Here is a 21,891-nt window from a genome sequence, read left to right on the forward strand (position 1 = left end):
GGCTCTGGTGTCCAACAGCAGAGGGGCCCTGGGCTGTGCTGCTCGTCGTTTCTGCTCAGAACACCCAGACGGGGAGAGGCGTGAAGGAGTACATGTGTCGCCTGGGTACAGGGATGGGGGGAGGTCAGCCTGCAAGTGTCTCTCCCCATTCTGTGCCTCTCAGAGGGTCCGGGCTTCCTGCTGCGTTTACAATGGTCATGTTGTATGTGATTATCCAAGAGTTGGCTACTTCATCCCACACCCAGTGTCCTTCCTCTCGTTCGTCACACTGAACCTCCTGGCCGGGGGCTGTCGGGTAACTTGTCTTGGCACACACCTGCTTTTCCCTTCCCAGCAGCCTCTGGAAATGGCGGAGACTTGCACACCACAAGGGAAGGGTTTGTCCTTTAGAAGGCCCAGGATGATCCACCTTGTCTGGAAATGCCAGGGACACGTGCTTCTAGCCCTCAGCATCATGTCAGGGCCCAGCCTTTTGTCACCTGGTGGTAGGAGCGTGCTTGGCTCTCACCTGCCTGCTTTGGGGAGTTCCTCTGGGTGCTGATGACCAGTCACAGTCACATGTCTACCTGTGCAAGCACTAAGTCCTGAATTAGTTCAAGTAGAGGGGCAGAAAGCTACTCCCTTTGCTCCGCACAAAGCACAAAGCCCATCAGCCGTGCCACCACAGTGTCCGCCATGGGCGGGCACTTCTGGCTTCTCCTCATCTCAGTCTGGGCAAGTGGGTCAGAACCTCCTGCCTTCCATATTCTGTCAGAAGAGAATTAACACCTAGTCACACAAGTATCAAGACTGGGAAGGACTCGAGGGGTCCCATCTCATGGTGACTGCTGTAGAGCCATGCTGTGGGAACTATGCCCTCCTCCAATGTCAAGGTTCCAGAAGAGGCCCTAACCCTTCCTGCTGCAAACTCACTTCTGCTTCCAGGACCAGAAGCTTCTCCAAATCCACTCCTCATTCTGGGGCTACCATTGCTGACTGGCCACTAGTGACCCAGAGGTAGTGCTGTGCCTCAGGACAGAGCCACTCCTCGGACCCGGGCCCACAGGGGAAGACAATCACCAGAGACCAGATGATCATGTGTCTGAAGAATAAACCACAGCTGTGTAAGGGGTTGCCGTCCATCTCACAGCCACCTCCCATGCCCTGGGAAATGCCAGGTAGGACGAGGAAGAGGATGGAGTAGAAACTCTTCAGATTACCCAGGGTGACCTCAGGCACTGGTGCCAGACGGCTGGCCCCAGCTCTTGTAGGCTTGCAGGCCCTGCACCCACCCCGGGCTCATGCAAATCCTTCCCTAGGCTTCTCCTCCCTGTGGCCTTTTCTTGTTCAGCTGTGGGCGTCACCCACATTTCCAGGGAAAGGAACACAGTGGACAGGGAAGAATGTTCAGTGACCAGAACCAAAGGGAGAAGATTCAGGCCAAGCATAGTCAACTTGGGTTCTCTCTCTCTCTCTCCTCTCTCTCTCTCTCTCTCTCTCTCTCTCTCTCTCTCTCTCTGTCTCTCTCCCTCTCTCTCACTCTCTGTCTCTGTCTTTCTTTCCCTCTTCCTCTTTCTCTCTATCTATCACTCACACACCCAAATTTTTTAAATATTGAAAATAGGAATTCACATGGCTAATACTAGGAGAGATATGAAAGGGAATGTTTATCTGGGCTGAGAAAGTTAAGGCAAATTATACATCTTACAAAGCTAATAAACTAGACACATCCCCAAATCTAGAAAAATAACAATATTTTATTAACTTTGTGACACGTCTGGAATATTTTTCTTGCATATTTTGCTTCATGTTCAATTTTCTTACCAAAACCATAATTTTATAAATATATTTTTATAGAGAAAATAGAAAAGTGACTTAGTCAACCTTCCATGGTTGGCCAAAGCCTGTTCTAGTGTCAGTAGCTTACAGATATTTCTGTGACCTTGATAACTCATCTGTAATGTAAAAATTGTGGGAATAGTTGTCAAAATTTACAAAATTTCCTCTCAAGTGAGCAGCAGGATGTCAGGGCAATTTCTTTAAGTGTAATGACTAATCTTAAACAATTTTTAAATTAGGGACCACTGCTTACCAACTCATCACTGATGCCTTTATTTAATGACGTATTTTGAATTTCCTACTATAGGCTATGGTTCTATGTTAAGTTAGTGAAATTTTAAATAGTGCTAATAAGATCAAAGAGAAAAGTAAATAGTGGTAATATTTACTTTTATTATTGCTTTGTTCAGGGACTACCTCTGGTGGTACTCAGGGTTACTGACTCTGTGCTGGGGTTAGTGGGGCGGGGACAGTCACTCCCAGTGATGCCCAGGGGATTATGCAGTGCTGGGGATTGAACCCTGGCCTCCTGTGTGCGAAGCATCAGCATAGGCCACTCACCTTTCTCTCGGGCACTTTAATAACTTTTAAATGTTCCACCAGGAAATAAAACTAATTTATAGTACATTTCTCACTGCGCATGTGGTGTTAGTGGTTGTCCTCCTAAGAGGAGGACTTGCTGATTAGGATTAAACCCTGCGTCTCCTAGCATCCATATCTGATACACAGAAGAATTTTCCACTGAGTTACTTTTAAATCCTTCCATTTCAACTCTCTAAAATTCCCACTGAGGGTGCTTTAGCAGACATTTGCATGAAGGGAACACAGTAACTTCACACCTGCCAGTGCATGGGGGGGGTATGTGTTTCTTGAGGTGCTGTCACATGGGCCACTCGCAGTACTTCACCCATAAGGAAAAGCATAAACACATCTTAACCTTAGTCCTCCATCAGCCCCTCACTCATATCTCCAGTGACCAGACATGAACGTGCCAAGGGTCACCAATGCAAAGGCATTTAAATAGGATAGAGGAGAAGCCCAAACGGAAACGGTAGGCAGATCAACCCACGGGCCTTTGTTAGACATCTCCTTTCCCCAGACATTGCTCAGCGCCCCCTCCCCAACACCAACCTCCCCCCACCCAAGCCTGACATGTGGGAATCTGAAGCAAACGGACTTGGTGTCCAGCAATCCCAACTTGGAGATTCTAGCTCCACTCAGTGGGGCCCCTCTGCACTCAGTCCACAAACGCCCCATTCCAAGAAGCGTCTGCGTAGTCTGGGGACATCTGCTTGCTTTATATTAGCCACAATTAATAATCAGAAGCACAGACACAGCCACTTAACGTATATCAACCACTCTTTGGGGAGGGAGCTGTCAGACTCCAGTTCCTTATCCCGGGATGGGGAAATTGATAGGCCACCAGCGTCTGTGAACAGCACTCCAAAGGTATCCTATTTATTTCAGCTGCGGCTTCAAGTCCGTGGCTATCTGCATTAGGAAGAACATCATTCTAGAAAACACATTTGGTCTTCATTTTTCAAAGGCTCCTGAAGGGAACATATGGTAATCTGTTTAACTCTATTCCACAGAGGTCCCGAAACCCCATCCTCCAAACGGCCCTGCTATTTTTATTACAGACTTCATGTCCTTCTTTATGCCCACGATTCCCTACCCCCCACCCACCCCCCCACCCCCCAACTCTCTTCAGCTTAAATGGTGAAAGATACCTGGGGCTGCAGACGATCCTGTTTACCATCAAATTCATGAGTCACGCCCTGTAGTCATTAAACAGAACAGAGATATTACTCACCGGGGGATTGGCGAGCCTGTATTGGCAGAGCCCAGATTCTTCTGGATCGCAGGCATGAACTATTTGGGTTATTTGTTTTTTATCAGCACCCATGCTAACATAAGCTCTCAATTTCATCTTCGGGATGATTTGTCTCCTGCTAGAATCAAACCCCTGCAAGTTGTTCTCGATGGTCCAGTTTCCAGGCTATATTTCAGAGTCTGATTATTTTCCCAGACCCGAATCTCATTTCTCCTCGCTTCTATTCCCCGACCGATAGTGTCATTTAAAACACTGATTTCACTTCTTAAATATCTCTGTGCTCACCGCCCCCCACCCCGACTCCCAAAGAGAGCTCCATGTGGAATGTGACAACGAGAATTCCAGGCCTGCATTCGAAGGATGGTGATTATTGATGTCCAAGCCTTAAAACAGAGCTGGCCTTTAATTAGAAGTTGCTTGCCAATGCAAAAGAAGGAGCAGAGTTCCCCAAATCTGGTTTGTGGGAGAGGTCAAGTTTCTCTCCAAAAAAATCAATACAGTTCCTTCTCCCAAGGCAGGTATAAACATGAAATATTAACCTGCCTCTCGCTACACGTATCAGCACTTATAAAAACAACCCATGACCAAGCAAGGCTTTGTGGCCGGGCGTATTTTGAAAGTGCTGCATTTCCGATCCTCCTCTTTGGTTTTCATAATGCATATTAGCATATTTAGTCTTTTGCTCAAATCAACAGAATTGGGCTTTTTTTTCCCCCTTTAATCTCCCAGCTGCAGCGGGTCAGGTGATTTCTTTCTCCGCCCCAACCAGCACGACTCTGGGGGTGGGGGAGGGCGTGAGTTGCCATAATTCATTTGTTTCTGACTTTTCAATGTCATATTCTGCTTTAGGTGAATAGATCTTTGCAGTGGAGGCGCATTTCAGGAGACTTCAGATCTTTTGGCGAAACTCTTGATTTTTTTTTTATTAGTGAAACATCATGAGGTACAGTTGTAGATTTACAATTTTTTGTGCTTGGGTTTCGATTATACAATGATCAAATACCCATCCCTCCACCAGTGCCCATCTCCCACCACCATGGATCTCAGTATCCCTCCCACCCCATCCCTCCCCATCCCACCCTGCCTCTGTGGCAGGGCATTCCCTTTTGTTCTCTCTCTCCTTTTGGGTGTCGTGGTCTGCAAAAGAGGCATTGAGTGGCAAACATGTTCGGTCCATAGTCTACTTTCAACATGCATCTCCCCTCCTGGGAGGATCCTCCAAACACCCTTTATGTGGTGCTCCCTTCTCTAGCTGGGCTGCCCTTTCCCCTAGAATGCCTGGCTGGCCTCTAAGCTATGGAGTAATCCTCCTGGGCTGATCTCAGCTATTGTTGGGTATTAATCTCCTATTTTGTTACTTTATATCCCCCAGACGAATGCAATCTTTCTATGTCTATCCCTCTCTTTCTGACTCATTTCGCTTAGCATGATACTTTCCATGTTGTACCACTTGTATGTAAATTTCATGACTTCATCCTTTCTAACAGCTACATAGTACTCCATTGTGTAGATGTACCTAAGTTTCTTTAACCAGTCATCTGTCCTTGGGCACTCAGGTTTCTTCCAGTTTCTGGCTATTGTAAAGAAAACTCTTGATTTTTAAGATTGAGAAAAACAAAAAAATATGCTGCAGGTAACGGGGTGGAAATTTCATGCCAGCTTGAGAATTAAGAATCAGAATTCAGGGGTTAGCATTCTGCAAAACCCATGGTAGCTCTCTGTGGCTGCCTCACCGAGTGCTCCTTTGCTCGTGCATTTATTGCTCACTTGTCAATTATTTGATTTTATTGATCAGTTCCTCTGTGCCAAGTACTGGAGAAATACCGTGATGACCTATCTCTAGGGAGAATGTTTTCCAAACAAACGAACAAACACTGTCCTCCCGTTGTTCATTGATTTTCTCGAGCGGGCCCAGTAACGTCTCCATTGTGAGACTTTGTTGTACTGTGTTTGGCATATCGAATACGTCACGGGTAGCTTGCCAGGCTCTGCCGTGAGGGCGAGATACTCTTGGTAGCTTGTGAGGGCGAGATACTCTTGGTAGCTTGCCGGGCTCTCCGAGAGGGGCGGAGGAATCGAACTCGGATTGGCCATGTTGGCTGCGTGCAAGGCAAACGTCCTACCACTATTGGGAAAATGAACATTGATAAATAGCTATGTATTCATTGGTGTAAGTTTTATAGAGGAGAAGAAATAAGTGCCGTGACGACGGTAACAGGAGAATATGATTCAACTTTTAAAAAGAGGATGTAGTCAGGGAGGACTTCCTAGAGAAGGTCACATTACTATAATTGGAAGGATGAATTGGAGAAAGAAATTTCACTGATGGAAAGAAATCCAAGGAAGCCAGACGGGGAGAACCCAGAAAGGAAAGAAGAGTGGGATAAAGCAGGTCAGGTAGATAAGGTCCAGATTTTCTAGGCCTGGGGCACCAGTATAAGTCAGTATAATTATGCAATTTCCATGTCAGAATGGCATAGGGTTGACTAAATCTTCCTCTTTTAGGGGTAGATTAGAAAGAGTTTGGGGATTTGGGGAACAAAGTGGATTCTCTCCTGGTTCGTGTAGGTATTATTTATGCTTAAGTGCTTACAAAATCACATCTTCAAGAATGGAAAGAATTGAGCAGCTCAGATAAAACAAGGGGGCAGTCACTCAAGAGGAGCCATGCCAGGTTGAGGATCAGCAGAGTAAAGGTCCTGGGGTAGGTCCTGTTGCTGCTTCACCGCACAGCCCCACCAAAGGTCAGATGAAGTTTCACCCAGTGTGGACAGAAGATCTCAAACCCACCTCACAGGCCCTTTGATCACTCTGGGATACACATAAAATACTCTGGTTCTTCTCACAGCCCTTGGGTGGGACCCCACCTCTTTCTGCTCTCACCTTCTCAGAGCACTTCTTCCTTATCCATAATACCATAGTACACTCAACAGATTCTCTGGCTATCCGGAACTTACCTCATGAATCAGGTAGTCAATGTTTCTGGAAGAAAACTTTGAAAATTCAGAGCACACGTGTTCCGAACTGGAGGGCAGGGTTTGTGATCAAACATCACATCTCTGAACCTGAGATGCCCACGTGACCGGACTGGGGAGAGGTCCCAGAAGTCAAAAATGAGTTCTGAAGAGGAAAATGCCTCTTTGGATTATTTATGATGAATAATTAGCACTGTAGCACTGTCCTCCCGTTGTTCATCAATTTTCTCGAATGGGCACCAGTAACGTCTCCAGCATGAGACTTGTTACTGTTTTTTGGCATATTGAGTATATCACGGGGAGCTTGCCAGGCTTTGCCGTGAGGGCGGAATACTCTCGGTAGCTTAGTTAAAAAATAAAAAAGAAATAAATTAAGAAGCAGAGGCTGGTCACTAGACAAGGAGACAGACGAATGGATGGATGGATGGACGGACGGAAGCGCAAATGGCCCAGGACAACACACCCCCTTCAGCGACAGTGTTTCTGACGACCCCGGGAGCAGGAGGACTCCGGCCCCTGCTGGGCAGGCGGCCTCACTTGGATGGCGTCTTCTCTGCCAGCTGCCACTGCTGGCTCTCAGCATGCCTGGCCAGGGCCCCGATGTCCACCAGCATGGCATCCTGCTCCATGTGAAGCTTGTCTTGCACCAACAGCAGCTGCTCTAGCTCCTCATTCAGACTCTCGATCTGTGAGTGCAGGTCGTTGATGATGAATAATAATATTAATAAAATTGCCTTTCTTATCTTGCTATCCCTTTTAACTCCTTTGCTCAAGCGGGCCCAGTAACATCTCCATTGTGAGACTTCTTGTTACTGTGTTTGGCGTATTGAATACTCTCTAGCTTGCCAGGCTCTCCAAGAGGGGCAGAGGAATCGAACCCGGCTCATCCGGGCTGGCTGCGCACAAGGCAAACGCCCTACCGCTGTGCTGTCACTCCAGCCCTTAACTCCTTTATCTTGGCTCAATGTCATTAAGACACTACACACACCCTAACCGGCTTTCCCTTGCCTGTGAAGAGCAGTCAGCCAGCATCTCTTTCTGGATCCGTCCCCCAAGATATCTCTCTAACTTCCTCTTCTTCAGCTCTCCAAACAGATTGGTTTGTGTGGCCTCTGCACAGAGAGATCATTCTTTCTAGATTCCCAGAGGTGGGCCTGGGGCCACAGTTACAGTTTCCGGACCATGGACAAAACGACCTTCTCCATCAGAAAGACTGGACTCAGCTCCAGACTGAGGGCCCAGAGAACCTGTTGTCCTCTACTGTCCTCTAATCCCTGTCCCCTTCATCAACAAAACCTGGAGCTGCACCACGGCTCTGGAATACCCTCATCAATCACCTCATGCCTCAGTTTCTTCTCAGTGTTGTTCCAAAGTAGGGCAAGACTGCCCCCTCTCCCTAGGGGGATGCTGGCAGGATCCTGGGAACCTTGGGTACCATTCTTGGGTACAATTAGGGGGACTTTCTTGGGTATTTTTGTTGTTGATTTTTTTTTTGCTTCAAGGAAACATATTTCTATGGAGGTACCAGGTGAATTTTTCTACTGAAATGGGGGCAGTAGGTCAGATGTGTTTGGAAACCTCGTAAACACAAGGTAGATACTAATGATAGGTTTGCAGTGGTTCAAGCATGCAACACACTTGAGATGGATCTCTGTGCCATTGGGCGCTGGGATCATTAGGTCCTGGAACTGAGGGTGGACTTGGTCCCAGTGGGCTCATGGAGGAGAGTCAGGGGGCAGGGGGTCTGCAGGAGCCCTTCTCCGAATGCCTCAAGCTTCCTATAGACTCAGAAACTGCCCTTCAGCCATGTCCCTGATCAAATGCTCTCTGGGCTTCCCATCTCTCTCACACCCTTGATGAACACCAAAACAACCACATGGGTCTTTGTATCTCTTTCAAATACACACCATTGGCAAGAAATAGTTGTCGATGAGAAGAATTTGGTACAGGCATTGTGCTACCCAGAGAGCCGGCTTCTCCCTTCATGCAGGGCTTGCTCCTGGCCTGCCCTTCCACCTCTCAGGGGTGGAGTTGATGGCCCTGTCACCCTTCACATGGGAGGATACCAACCCTTTTTCCCACAGGGTTGCCCCACTCCAGATGGCAGAACCCAGGCCCAACCTTACCCTCAACCCGGCGGGGAGGGGGGTCCAGGATTCAGGGCTTCGAATTTATTCCAAAGGGGCAGATTCTCATGAGGAAACTAAATTTCATTAGGTTCCTCTCTCCCACTACTCAGAAGTTATGTGATCATATCAATCGTGCATTGTATTTTTTAATAATCTTTGTATTGGAAGCAAGTAAGAGATATGGTGCAATATGATAGAGTAGAATGGGATCACATGAGAAAGCAAAAATGAGAATGCCAGATTGCAACCCTATACTTAGCAGGAAACCCCCCTTAAGATGTTGATCACTCTCTTCATTCTCCCCATACCAAAAATGGTATATAAACAGGCTGTTGATCTTCATCCTTACATCAGATCATTGCCACCCCACAGAAGTGCTGAGATCATTGCCTGGCCCAGGGTACTTAGCATTTAGTGTAGCTACAAGTTTTAGCCATTATTTCGATGATTGTTCATTCACCACAGACTCCCCCAAAGGCCTGCTGAATAAATGAAAATCTCACTGTTAAGTAGATTCCTCTAGGGGCTGGAGCAATAGCATAGTGGGTAGGGCGTTTGCCATGCACGCAGTCAACCCGGGTTCGATTCCCAGCATCCCATATGGTCCCCCGAGCACCGCCAGGAGTGATTCCTGAGTGGAGAGCCAGGAGCAACCCCTGTGCATCATCGGGTGTGACACCGCCCCCCCCAAAAAAAGCAAAAATAAAAGTAGATTCCTCTAAGTTTCCTTCATAAACCTTAGGGGTGGTGGTGCCTGTCTATGTGGATGCATATAAGCATCACGGAAATGTACATGTGTGTGCATGTATCTGTGTTTGTGTATGTGTGCAAATGGATTGTGTGTATGTGCAAGTGTGTGCATATGGAATGTGCCTATCCAGGTGTAAACATGTATACACTTGTGCATGTCTGAAGCGTCTGTTCCGTGCCTGACTGCTCCGCATAGTGAGGACAGGGGGACATGCTTCAAAGATATATACAAATAGGCTGATTTGCTTCCTATGTACCATGAGGAATAACGCAAGACATGGGGACAGAAAAACAACAGAGCGACACTCTTCAGGAAGTGGGTAAGTAGGAGGGGGTCTTGGAGAAGGTGACATTTCAGTGGAGAACTGAAAATAACAAAGGAATTAGCAGGCAAAAAGTCAGGGAGCTAGAATAGCAGACAGATGGGAAAATATGAGTAATCCACTATTTATCTGCAGAATGTCTGTCTCACCGGTGTAGACCAGCCACGAAGAAACTCCCACACAGGGACAGACCTGGGCAGGACCAATACATTGGGACATTGGTAGAGGGAAGCGGGTGGTGGGTGGTGTTGGCGCATCGTATGCATGAAACTCACCAACTGCAAATGAGGTACCTCATTCCGGAGGGAGAAAATAGAAACAAATACAGAAATCATGTGAATGCTAATTCCAGAACCCAGTGTGCCTCCAGGAGGGCATCCTGGGTGTGGTGTGATCTGGAAAGCAGTGGGGTCAGGGGCAGCCCGGGGACGAAGGCTGTCTCCTGTCACCTGCATCCCCAACCAGAATCCCAGCTCTGCCAGACCAGGCTGAAAAGCAGCAGCGGTTCTGGGGCACCAGCACACCCATGAGCCTGGAGGTGCAGGGAAGCGCCACCCATCCCTGTTGGGAGCTCACACACCCACTAGGATGTTCACTCAAGGAGCTTCTTTCCTGGTCCTGGCATTGGGCTGTTATCTGGGGGGATGGCTTTGAGTCTGGCCTGGGGGTGAGCGGCCTCTCCCATCATCCTAACTGTCCCTGGACACTTCCCAGTGGCCCTGGGAGTTGGGGTGGAAAGGTCAGAGAGGCCAGAAAGCGCCAATCCATTCTCCATTCAGAATCTTGGGGCTCGATTGATGTCACAGCAAATAGGGCATTTGCCTTGCACCCCATAACCCAGGGTCGATCCTCGGCACCCTATAAGGTCCCCTGAGCACCACCAGGAATTATCGCTGAGCACAGAGCCAGTAGTTAGCCCTAAGCAAGGCCAGGTGCGTCCCCCCCCAACAAAAAAAGGTATTGAGGTACACCAGAAACCCCTTTCTTCTTTTAGACTGTGGAAGCAAATGTGCTCTTGGACACTGAGTTTAGAGCTGAGTTTAGTCTGCAGCTGAGTGGGCAGGTGGCAGTGGAAATGACAATGACCCACTCAGCAGCCTGGAGGAAGTGAGGATCCCTCCTGAGGCATCACTTGGTCAAAGCTGTCAACCTTAAACCGAGGAGAGGTGGAAAGAGGGGTGACCCCGGGTATTTGGGGATGAGGCCACAAGATGGCTTGTTAGTTGTTGGGCACGAGGGCCGTCCAAGCCAGGCGCTCCTGCCCTGTTTTCTCTCTAACAGTTCACCTGCCCAAATCTGCTGGGGATGCACCGCGAGGTGCAGAATTGCAGTTCTGGGGACAGAGGCCCCTGAGAAGGGAACCTCTTGGCAGAGGAGACTCGGGAAATGAACCCTCGTCCCAAGAGGGATCAAGGCTGGGGCAGGCAGTTCTGTGGAATCCATGTTTTCAACCTAAGCACAAGAGCATTTTTACTTTAAAATATTTTTTTTGTCTGTTGCATTTTTTTTTTATTTCCAGGATTTATATCAAATTAAAAGGCTTCTGCACAGTGAAAGAAACTCAAGCTATAATAAACAACCTGCTAAACGGGGAAGATATTTGCACAGAATTGAACAGATAAAGAGCTGATATCCAAGATCTATAAAGCACTCACAAGGCTCAACCAGAGAAAATCCAATGATCCCGTTCACAAGTAGGGCAAGGTGGCCAACAGACACTTTCCCGAAGAAGACATGTGGATGGCAAAGGATGAAAAAGTGCTCATTGTCACTCATGATTAGGGAAACACAAATCAAATGGCAGAACACTTAATCTGCCCTCTTTGGGCTGGAAATCCAAACATCTTGCTCCTAGCCAAACTTTATATGGAATCAAAATCTTTACGATTGCTTATAGGATTTTCTCTTGCCAGTTGTAGCACATTTTATTATTATATAGCAATAACTTTAGCAATGATCTGTCACAGATGGCAAGATGGCAACCCTCAAATCTACACGAATCTATGTATAGATGCATGCAATATGCACATTCATACATGACATACATCACTGTATCACTGTCATCCCGTTGATCATCAAATTACTCGAGCAGGCGCCAGTAACGTCTCTATTCCTCCCAGCCCTGAGATTTTAGCAGCCTCTTCTTACTCGTCTTTTCCCAACAATTGGAGGCTCTTTCAGGGTCAGGAGAATGAGACCTGTTGTTGGTACTCTTTTTGGCATATCTAATACACCACGGGGAGCTTTCCAGGCTCTGCCATGAGGGCGGGATACTCTTCGTAGCTTGCCCGGCTTTCTGAGAAGCATATATTCTTATAATTCTCTCTATGACTTGTTGCCTGGGCTGGAGTGATAGCACAGTGGGTAGGGCGTCTGCCTTACATGCAGCCAACATGGCTGACCTGAGTTCGATTCCTCCACCCCTCTCAGAGAGCCCAGCAAGCTACCGAAAGTACTTGTCGCACGGCAAAGCCTGGCAAGATACCCGTGACATATTTGATATGCCAAACACAGTAACAACAAGTCTCATGATGGAGACGTTACTGGGCCCGCTTGAGCAAATCGATGAACAATGGGAGGACCATGACCATGACTTGTTGCCTACTATCTGATATATATATATATATATATATATATATCCCATATTTAATTTTTAACTTTAAACCATCAGCCTTTGGAGATAAAAAAAAAGTTTTCCATGGAGAAAATGGCCTATGCGATTTCCTGTCAAAATCCAGGGTGTCACCACCACCAGCTGACTCACCTTCTTGAATGATAGATAACAGTTCCCAGACATGAGTCGCAGGTCACACACCCTTCCTTTTGTCACACTCCTCACCTCTCCCAAGTGCTCGTCCTTGCCTGTTTTCACACACACAGGTGGGATGCCTGGGATCGGGATCTGCTTTGGTCTCTTCCTACAGGTTAGTCAGTGCTTGCTATCAAATCTTGGTTGTAGGACTGCTTCCAATAGAACCTTCATCACATCCATGTTCCTTCCTCCCTTCCGTTAGGCTCTACACTCAACTTATCTTGAAAGCAACATTCCCCTAACATATGTGTTGGAACGATGCTTATTAGGGAGCAAAATAATTAAGGACAGTGTGGTTGAATGAACTAGAAAAAATCCAGCAGTCATTTCAGCACTGTGGCGGGGGTTGGGGGGTGGGGGTGGGGAAGGGGATGGGGAAGGGGCTGAGTTACAGCCCAAACCCAGTTCTGTGAATTTTTATGAGGGTAAAGAGTAAGTGAACATTCCTTGTGTGGCAAGTAATTTTGGAGAACTTCACTATCAAGAAAGATTGCTTGACTTTTCAAAAAATGTAATCCAGTATCTCTAATGCCCCCCCTTTTTAAAAAAAATTAAAATCACCATGAGATACAGTTACAAAGCTTTGCTGATCAGTGTCAGTCATGCAATGTTACAACACCCATCCCTCCACCACTGTACATTTCCACCAAAAGTCCCCATATCCCTCCTTCCACCCCATATCCCTCCTTCCACCCCTCCCCCATCTGCCTCAGTGGCAGGCACTTCTCTCTGTCTCTGTCTCTGTCTGTCTGTCTCTCTCTCTCTCTCTTTCTTTCTCTCTCTCTCTTTCTCTCTCTCTCTCTCCCTCCCTTTAGGCATAATGATACCGAGAAACAATCTGTTTGGTCCTTTACCCACTTTCAGCACACATCTCCTCTCCAGAGCAATCTATTCCAACCATCATCATCATAATGGTCCCTTCTTCAACTATAGATAAGTTGGGAGGGTGGGGGGGAGGACGGGTACAAGCTGATAGGGTATAATCTCAGGGTGGAAAGAGAGCTGTTCTTTATTTCATGATCATCATTTAAAAAAAAGAAGAAGAAGAACGTCATCACCCTCAGCACAAACACTTCTGCAGTCATTTTAAAGATCTCCCTAAAGTGGGGGAAAGGGGATCTCCATAAAAAGCTACGCTTTAAGTGGAAAGCACCGCAAAATGGATGCTATGTTTTTATTTCCTTTATTCCACTGAAGATTGTGAAAACTTTGTCACAGGTTGTCACCAATGTGCAAAACTGAATTTGGGAAGCACTGGTCTACATTCCACAAAATCTGGCAAGATCTCCTACTCAAAAACCACTGTAAAAAATAGCCCATCTGTGAGAGATGAAAAGGGAAGTGTTGAAAGCAGAATTTCCAGGAAGTATCTGGTAGTACCAGAACAGTGTGATGAGGACAAGAAGAGAGGAAAATGAACTTTTCCTTTAAAGCTCTTTGCAGATGCCTTTCTCTAACCCTGGTCTTGATGTCACCAGGAAGGTCTTACCACATCACCTGAATCTCCGGGGTGGTAGGGATGGGAACAGGGCGAGAGCCTTTAACCATTTGAGAGACAGATGAAGAGCATCACCAAAGGTATTTTGAAGTTGAGCTACAGTCATCTAGAAATTTTAAACTATGTCAATTAAGCCGTTTCAATATGCAGAAAGGCAATTTTATGGTATTCCTGGACTAGCACCTCAAGCTGCAGATGTGGATATGCCTAACCATTCACAGAGGAGAGAGCTGCCCTGCTCAGGAATTTGGGAATGGTTCCTACTCTTCCACAGTCATCATACATAGAGCAGTTGGTTAGCATGGGAAAGAGGAAGACCCCAAATAATCCATTTTTATTATAAGGAGGACTATTTTATTGTTCTGATCATTGTACATATTGGCTTCCCCTTCAGAAATTAATAAGTCTTTGAAAGAAGAAACATTAATTCTATAGTTTATTTTCTTATTTACTTATTTATTTATTTATTAAGTTCGAGGGGCCAGAGAGACATCACAGGCGTTAAGGCCTTTCATGTGACCAACCCTGCTTTGATCCCTGGTACCACACAAGGACCACTGGACAACTCCGAGTGATCCCTGAGTACAGAAACAGAAAAGAGTAAGCCCTGAGCACCACTAGGTGTGTCCTTAAAATATAAAGCCCTCACAAAACTCAACAACAAACAATTGACCCCACCAAAAATGGGGATGAGTTGAACAGATACTTCTCCAAAGAAGACACAGGGATATCCAACAGGCACACACAAAAAAGTGTTCCTTATCACTGTTTTGCAAAGAAATGTTGAGTGTTTTCAGGGCTTTATAAACTAAGACGTTAGCCCTTTGTAAAGGAACTAGATGCAAACAGCTTTCTGCAATCAGCGGGGAAATGTAAAAATATCTTTTCCATTCTGTAGGAATTTTCTGTTTGTTTGTTTGTTTGTTTGTTTTAATACTAGTTGCTTTCCCAGCGAAGCAGCTTTTTAGTTTGATGGAATCCCATTGTTTATTTCGCCTTTGTTTTCTTTGCTGGTGCTGCTGAGGCAGTGAAGATGCCACTGCAGCCAATCTCATGAATTTTTTTGCCTGTTTTCTTTATTTCTGCAGTTCTGGCATCCAAGTGTTTCATCCACTTAGAGTAACTTTGTGCAGGGCATGAAACTGTGGGCAACATCACTCTTTGCGTGTGACTGTCCAGTCTTCCAGCTGCTTTTCATGAAGACACTGTTCTTCCTCCACTGAATGCTCTTGGCTTCCAAAATCGCACATTTCAGATTCCACACTACCTAGTGCAGAGTAAGCTCTTCTGAAATGCTTCTGCGAATGAGTGAGTGTGGAAATAGGTAATAAAGAAGACCAGAAACAACTGATTTTTTTTTCACTTTCCAAGTTTTAAATGAAATCTTTGGTTGGAGATCACTGGCTACTCGCATGCAGCTGTCAGAAGTAATCAGGGACCAAGAAGATGCCTCCAACGGCTGGAGTGTATGTTTTCCATGCTGGAGGTCCCTGTTCCATGCCAGCACCATGGGATTGCTTTGGCATTTCTGGTACCGACCCCCAAATGCCATGCCAGGAGTGGTCCTTAAGCACTGCCAGGTGTGTTCCCGGTTCCCCCCCAAACAGCAATCCCTTGGAGTCATGACTGATGCTCTCCAAAAGATAGCACAGCTGTGCTACGTGTCCCAGGCCAGCTGCTGACATTAATGCCATCCTCCTGGCACATGTACATTACAGGTGGCTCCGTGCCACTTGCCCACCTGCTCCTAAGTTGAAGCCACTCCCCTGACCAGTTTCTGTGGGTACAGGGGCCAGGAAGAGCTGCTGCATGGAAGTGGGGGCCTTCCACATACCTGGGGTGAGATGGAGGGGAAAGGGGAAATCAAGACTCTCCTGGGATGCTCTTTGATCTCATGGAGGTGGGACTCTAGGGATACATTCTTGCCTAGGTCTGCCCCATTCGTTGCTATCCACAGAGATTGAGGACACCTTTCTACCTGTACTTATTACTGAAATGTTTTTCTAGATTTCTAGGCTGTGGTTAGAAAGAACTTTTGTGCGAAGGTTTATTTATCTCTACCTGTGGGTGCTCCGGGGTTGCAGCTCTTCAACTCCTGTTCTGGAAGACACACAGCTCAGAGTGTCACCCTCTGCCTTTCAGGAGACCCAAGTGCACAACCCACTTTTCTCTTCTCTTGGTGACCTGTGCTACCTGTGTTTGTCATTTACACCTGCATTTGTCATCCACACCTGCGTTGAGAACAGTTGGGGGGACAAATGGACCCTTTGTGGACCCTCGAGACATTACAAGGAGCACTGTAGCACTGTCCTCCCGTTGCTCATCAATTTGCTCGAGTGGGCCCAGTACATTTTCATTGTGAGACTTGTTGTTACTGTGTTTGGCATATCAAATACATCACAGGTAGCTTGCCAGGCTTTGCCGTGCGGGTGAGATACTCTTGGTAGCTTGCCGGGCTCTCCGAGAGGGGTGGAGGAATCAAACCCGGGTCAGCCGGTCCAAGGCAAACGCCCTACCGCTGTGCTACGAGGGTCAAAAGTGAAAATTACATCAACGAAGAAATCAGCACAAGATGAAGGAATCAACCTATAGGAAGAGGGGCATTCAGGAAGGAAACAAGACTGAATGGGGCAAGAACTAGGAAAAGACTAGAAACATTGGTCTAGCCAGTGGCCAGGGGCTCTAGTTGCACATATTTAAAGACACAGGAACAGCATTTAGAGTCTATCTTTTGAGAAACACAAGTTTTCTTCTTGTATTTCCAGAGAGAAACTTGTAAGACACAAACAAATCCTGACTTGTAATTTAGTCCAATGTCCTTCTTGATGATTGTGCTGGATCTAAGTGGACATTTGTTCAAATATTATTTTAGTGCCCACCCATCTGTGAGTAGTACCAATCTTTGAGTCTTGAGGAACCCACATCTATTTAGTAGAGATTTAATATTCTTAAATATAATTCTCATTCATCTCTGCTCTGTTGATTGCATGAAATGTGCATATTTACATATTGATGTTTGACTTTATAAAATAGTTTTTATTGAACAAAATTTACTTAGAGAGAGAGGAATACAGGTTCAACGAAGAACAGGGCCTTGAAAAGCAAGCCCAGGTTTGGCGGTTTTTGTTTTTGTTTTGATCTGTAGTATCTGCACTTGGAGGCAAAGAATTTACTTTAAACTCACTTTTTAGAACCACAGAGAAAGACCCAAATCCTCTCATCAGAGACATTTTTATTGATTCTGCTTCAACTCTCTTTAGCAGAAGTTAACAAAACAGAACTACCACTGAACGTAATTTCTCTGTTTTTCATCAGTGAAAACATGATTTGCCCACTTACTTGAAGAAAGTTTGTGAATATGAGAAATCACGGGAGTACTTTCAAAATTGCAAACGATTTTCAACACACAGATACAGATCGGAGGCTCTTCCCTTTAGGAAATTGTTTGGTTTCATTTTAGTTCATGGGGATTTGGCACTATCATTTTGATTGTCAGTCTTTGAGGTAGGAACCTCTCACAGAAGAGTTTCTGATCTTCTTGGCTCTATGCCTACCTATGATCTGACCATTCATGTTGCCCATGTTTGGCTCCAAGTCCCTGGAAGAAAAAACAGCTCACAAGGAAAGCAGTGGGAGATATTAATGAAGAGAAGCTTTGTTCCAGACTTAGAACATGCAGAAGTCTTCCTCTTGTACATATCCACACACATATGAATACACATCAATATGATGATTCTGTTCAATGCCCAACGAACACTCTAGGTCAATTTAATTTCCAACTCATTCATCATCCCCTTGCTGTCCTTATTCCTTTTCCCCAGTTTTTATTTATCAACTATGCTTTACAATTCTTTCTTTCTTTTTCTTTCTTTTTTTTTTTTTGCTTTTTGGGTCACACCCAGCCATGCACAGGGGTTACTCCTGGTTCATGCACTCAGGTACTACTCCTGGCGGTGCTAGGGGGACCATATGGGATGCTGGGAATCGAACTCAGGTTGGCCGCGTGCAAGCAAACGCCCTACCCACTGTGCTAACTCTCCAGCCCTGGTTTACAATTCTTTCAATGATAGTTTTATGCATGCGTCATCATCCCAATACCACACTCAACACCAGGCTGCCTGCTTCCCTCCACAAATGTTCCAGGCACCCCTCACAGCTCCCCCTGATGCAAGTAATTCTATAGACAGGTCAATTCTATAGACCAAGTCTCCAGTTCTACTGCTTTTGGTCATCTGTTATTTCCTTACTATGTTTCTTTGAATACCACACATAATTCACACCATTATATATCTGTCCCTCTCCTTCTGACTTCACTCAGCTTCTACTCTCTAGTTCCACCCAAGTGGTTAAAATTGCATTGATTTCATCTTTTTATTTTAGCTGAGCAGTATGCTGCTGTGTATATAAAATATAATTTCTTTACCTAGTCATATTTTGATGGGTTCTTAGATTGTTTCCAGATGTTGGCTATTGTCAATAGTTCTGTTTCTATTCTCATCCTTCCATACAATGTTCTCAAAGAACCCACCGAAACCCCTTGGTAAAATCTGCAGGAGAGCAGAAACACACCCAAGAAGGTATTATCTTCTATAGTTCGGATGCATTGACAAAAATTGATGATCGTCTTCCAGGAAACTTTATTTCACTCTTCATTTCCACCATGTGTCTCTTTTAGCATTTATTACATGAGCTACAGAGGTCAGGAAGTTATCTTATTTGATGTGGTTTCCCTCATACTTAGCACAAAGCCTGACATGTCAGTGTGTGCTATTTGGAAAAATTCTGTTTACTTGCCTATTGGGAGAAGAAACAACATAGGAATAGACAACCTTTGCGAGTCAATACCATGACACCATATGCTGAAAGAGGAACCCCAAAGACTGTACTTTCAGGAGTCACTTCTAGAGTTCATTATTAGAGAAGTTTCTCTGATCATGTAGACCACCTAAAACCATTAAGAAGAGCCCTGAACATCCTCTCCTGAGCACGAAGCCAGTCCTAGGTGTTGCTTTTGCAACTGCCTTTTACCACTAATGATCATGCTAGTCTTCCCTTGGAAGAAGGAGAGGGAGAGGATGCAGTCTGTGTGGTTTCCTTTTTTTTTTTTTATTTTTTATTAGTGAGACAGGCTGGAGTGATAGCACAGCAGGTAGGGCATTTTCCTTGCATGTGGCTGACCAGACCAATCCCGGTTCGATTCTTCTGCCCCTCTCAGAGAGCCCGGCAAGCTACTGAGAGTATCTCGCCCGCACAGCAAAGCCTGGCAAGCTCCCCATGACGTATTCAATATGCCAAACACAGTAACAACAAGTGTCACGATGGAGATGTTACTGGGCCTGCTCGAGAAAATCGATGAACAATGGGAGGACAGTGACAGGATTAGTGAGACACCATGAGGTACAGCTTCTTAAAGAGGAAAAACAAAAGAGGAACCTCAAAGCCCAGGCTGCCATGATTTTCCAGATATGTTTATTGTAGCATTGTTCATATAGCTAAAAGTTAATAACTACATAACCCATCTAATTAAGGTAGAAAAATTAAATGTAGGATACTCAACAGTAGAAGAAATGAAAAAGATTGACATGTTGTGTGGGGCGGGGGGTGACAGTGGGAGGGGGGATGCTTAGGAAGTTGGTGGACTGAAAAAAAATAATCATCAGGTATGGACTTTACAATACTTTTCTGTGAAAGTAAAAGCAAGCAATTATATGAGTTTGGGGTAAAAATAACACATCAATTACAGCTATTTTTTAGAGACTCGAGCAGATGCAATGTGCTTAAAAAACAACCAAGGGTCAGAAGGCCAGAGTTCCAACTCAAAGCAGGGTTTATTTTCGGGTTTAAGAGGAGAACTAAAGTGGGTCAAAGGGAACTTCAGGGCTCTTCTTATTGTCTCTGCGTATTCGGCAGGAGAACGCTTTAACTGCATGTATTACGTGCACATATGCACACTTCTTTTCTCCTCTACGCTGAGAATTGGCACATTCCTGCAGTCAAAACGTGTGCAAATTATGACCCCAGTGCTTCAGAATATCTTGGTAAGATTTGTGGAATTCCCCCCACTCTTCTCCTTCATTAAAAGCTGAGAAAAACATTTGTGAAGGATATTACTGAGGCCAATCCTCCTCCTTTTGGAACAATCTCATTGTTTGTCAACTGCCAGCTTTGACATTCTCCCTCACTTCCCACGGTCTGGCAGCTGAGAAGGAATCCGGAGCCAATTTGATTCTCCCCTCTGAAGAAACAGCTTAGCAGTCTGCACTATGTTTGGAGAGAACTAGTAAAATGTGCAATTTCCCCCCCTCTATTCCAAATGCCCAAGCGTGTGTGTTAAGATGGGGGGAATCTGCCTCCTGGCATAAATGTGCGATCAGCATCCTTCACAAGGAGAAATCTTTGGGGTTTTTTTCATCTGTCTTGGTATTTGATGGAAGGCATGATCATATAGAACACACACACACACACACACACACGTGTGTGTGCATGTATGCATTGCTAGATTCAACCCTCACTTCCCAAAGTTTGCAATACACACCAGACAATATGCAGCTAGAGCGACAGTAGAGCTGATCTACCTCCCTTGACCTCAGCTGACCAGGTTCAGTCCCCCAGAACCACGTATGGTCCCCAAGCACTGCCAAGAGTGGTCCCCAAGGATAGAGCCAGGAGTCAGCTCTAAGCACCATGAGGTGTGATCCAAACCTAAACCAAAACAAAAAACTCCCAAACAATATGGACACAATATTTCATGCTAACAACACCCGTTTATCCCAATACCTTTCTGAACTATCTGACTCTGATCATAATCCAGTCTGTGGATGAGTGAACTGAGGTGAAGTGGATTGTAGAAAGTGATATGTCCAAGATGTGACAAAAATCAGCATCTGACCTGTGTTCAAGCCACACTTCTTAGGACTGAGCCACTCTTGGCATGCCCTGCTCCCCCTTACCAACACACTTCTGTTAGCAAATTCTAATTGGTGAGCTGCATAACTCAATTTATTGACACACCAGCAGGCTCTACCAGCAAAAAAAATATTGACAGGTGCTAGGGCCAGGGCAATAGTACAGCGGATAGGGAGCTTGTCTAGCACAGAGCTGACCTGGATTTGATCCCCTGGCATCCCATATGGTCCCCTGAAAACCAACAGGAGCAATGCCTCAGTGCAGAGCTAAGAGTGACCTCTGAGCATTGCCGGGTGTGGCCCCCAAACAAAAAAAAAACAACAAGCAAATTGACAGTGCTGACTTTACACCTAAGATCAAGAGACCCTGGATACCTGGAAGCAAGAGGAATCCAAGTGATAATCCATGGTGAATTTTTTCACTGTGGACTAAGAATGCTGCTATGAACTGAGACTTGACCAGTGGAGGAGCTAGAAGCCAATTAATAAAGACCAGAGTTGGAGAGAGCCTGGAAGAGAGAGGAAGTGGGGAGGGTGGGAGGCGGGGAGGAGGAAGAAAGAGGAGAGGGGGTCTTCAGCCAAATTCCTTCCTGGTCTGCAGTCTGTTCCAGAACCTTCCCTGCCCCCTCAGCTCCACTCCATCTGAAGACGAGGGATGTGCAGCTGAGACCCCACCATCGCACCACAGCTGCGGGCCTCTCTTCTGGAACCATTGCCTATTTTATCACTCGAAGTGGTGATGGTAACCCTGCTCATCTCTGGATATGGCTCGCACTCAGAAGGGGAGCTAATGTGCTTTAACACAACGCTACTATTAAATTACTGTAACTCGTTTACCCTGCCCGGC

At 45.8% G+C, this 21,891-nt stretch overlaps 1 non-coding gene across 1 annotated transcript; it reads left to right on the top strand.

Annotated features, from left to right (window-relative positions):
- Positions 1 to 19,015: 19,015 nt before the first annotated feature.
- Positions 19,016 to 19,230, top strand: LOC130016768 (small nucleolar RNA U3). The gene has a single exon (XR_008791272.1). It is a non-coding gene; the product is annotated as a small nucleolar RNA U3 (small nucleolar RNA).
- Positions 19,231 to 21,891: the final 2,661 nt, after the last annotated feature.

Source organism: Sorex fumeus, unplaced genomic scaffold (genome assembly GCF_029834395.1).
Source record: "Sorex fumeus unplaced genomic scaffold, SorFum_2.1 ptg000166l, whole genome shotgun sequence".
In the NCBI taxonomy this organism is placed as follows: Eukaryota; Metazoa; Chordata; class Mammalia; order Eulipotyphla; family Soricidae; genus Sorex; species Sorex fumeus.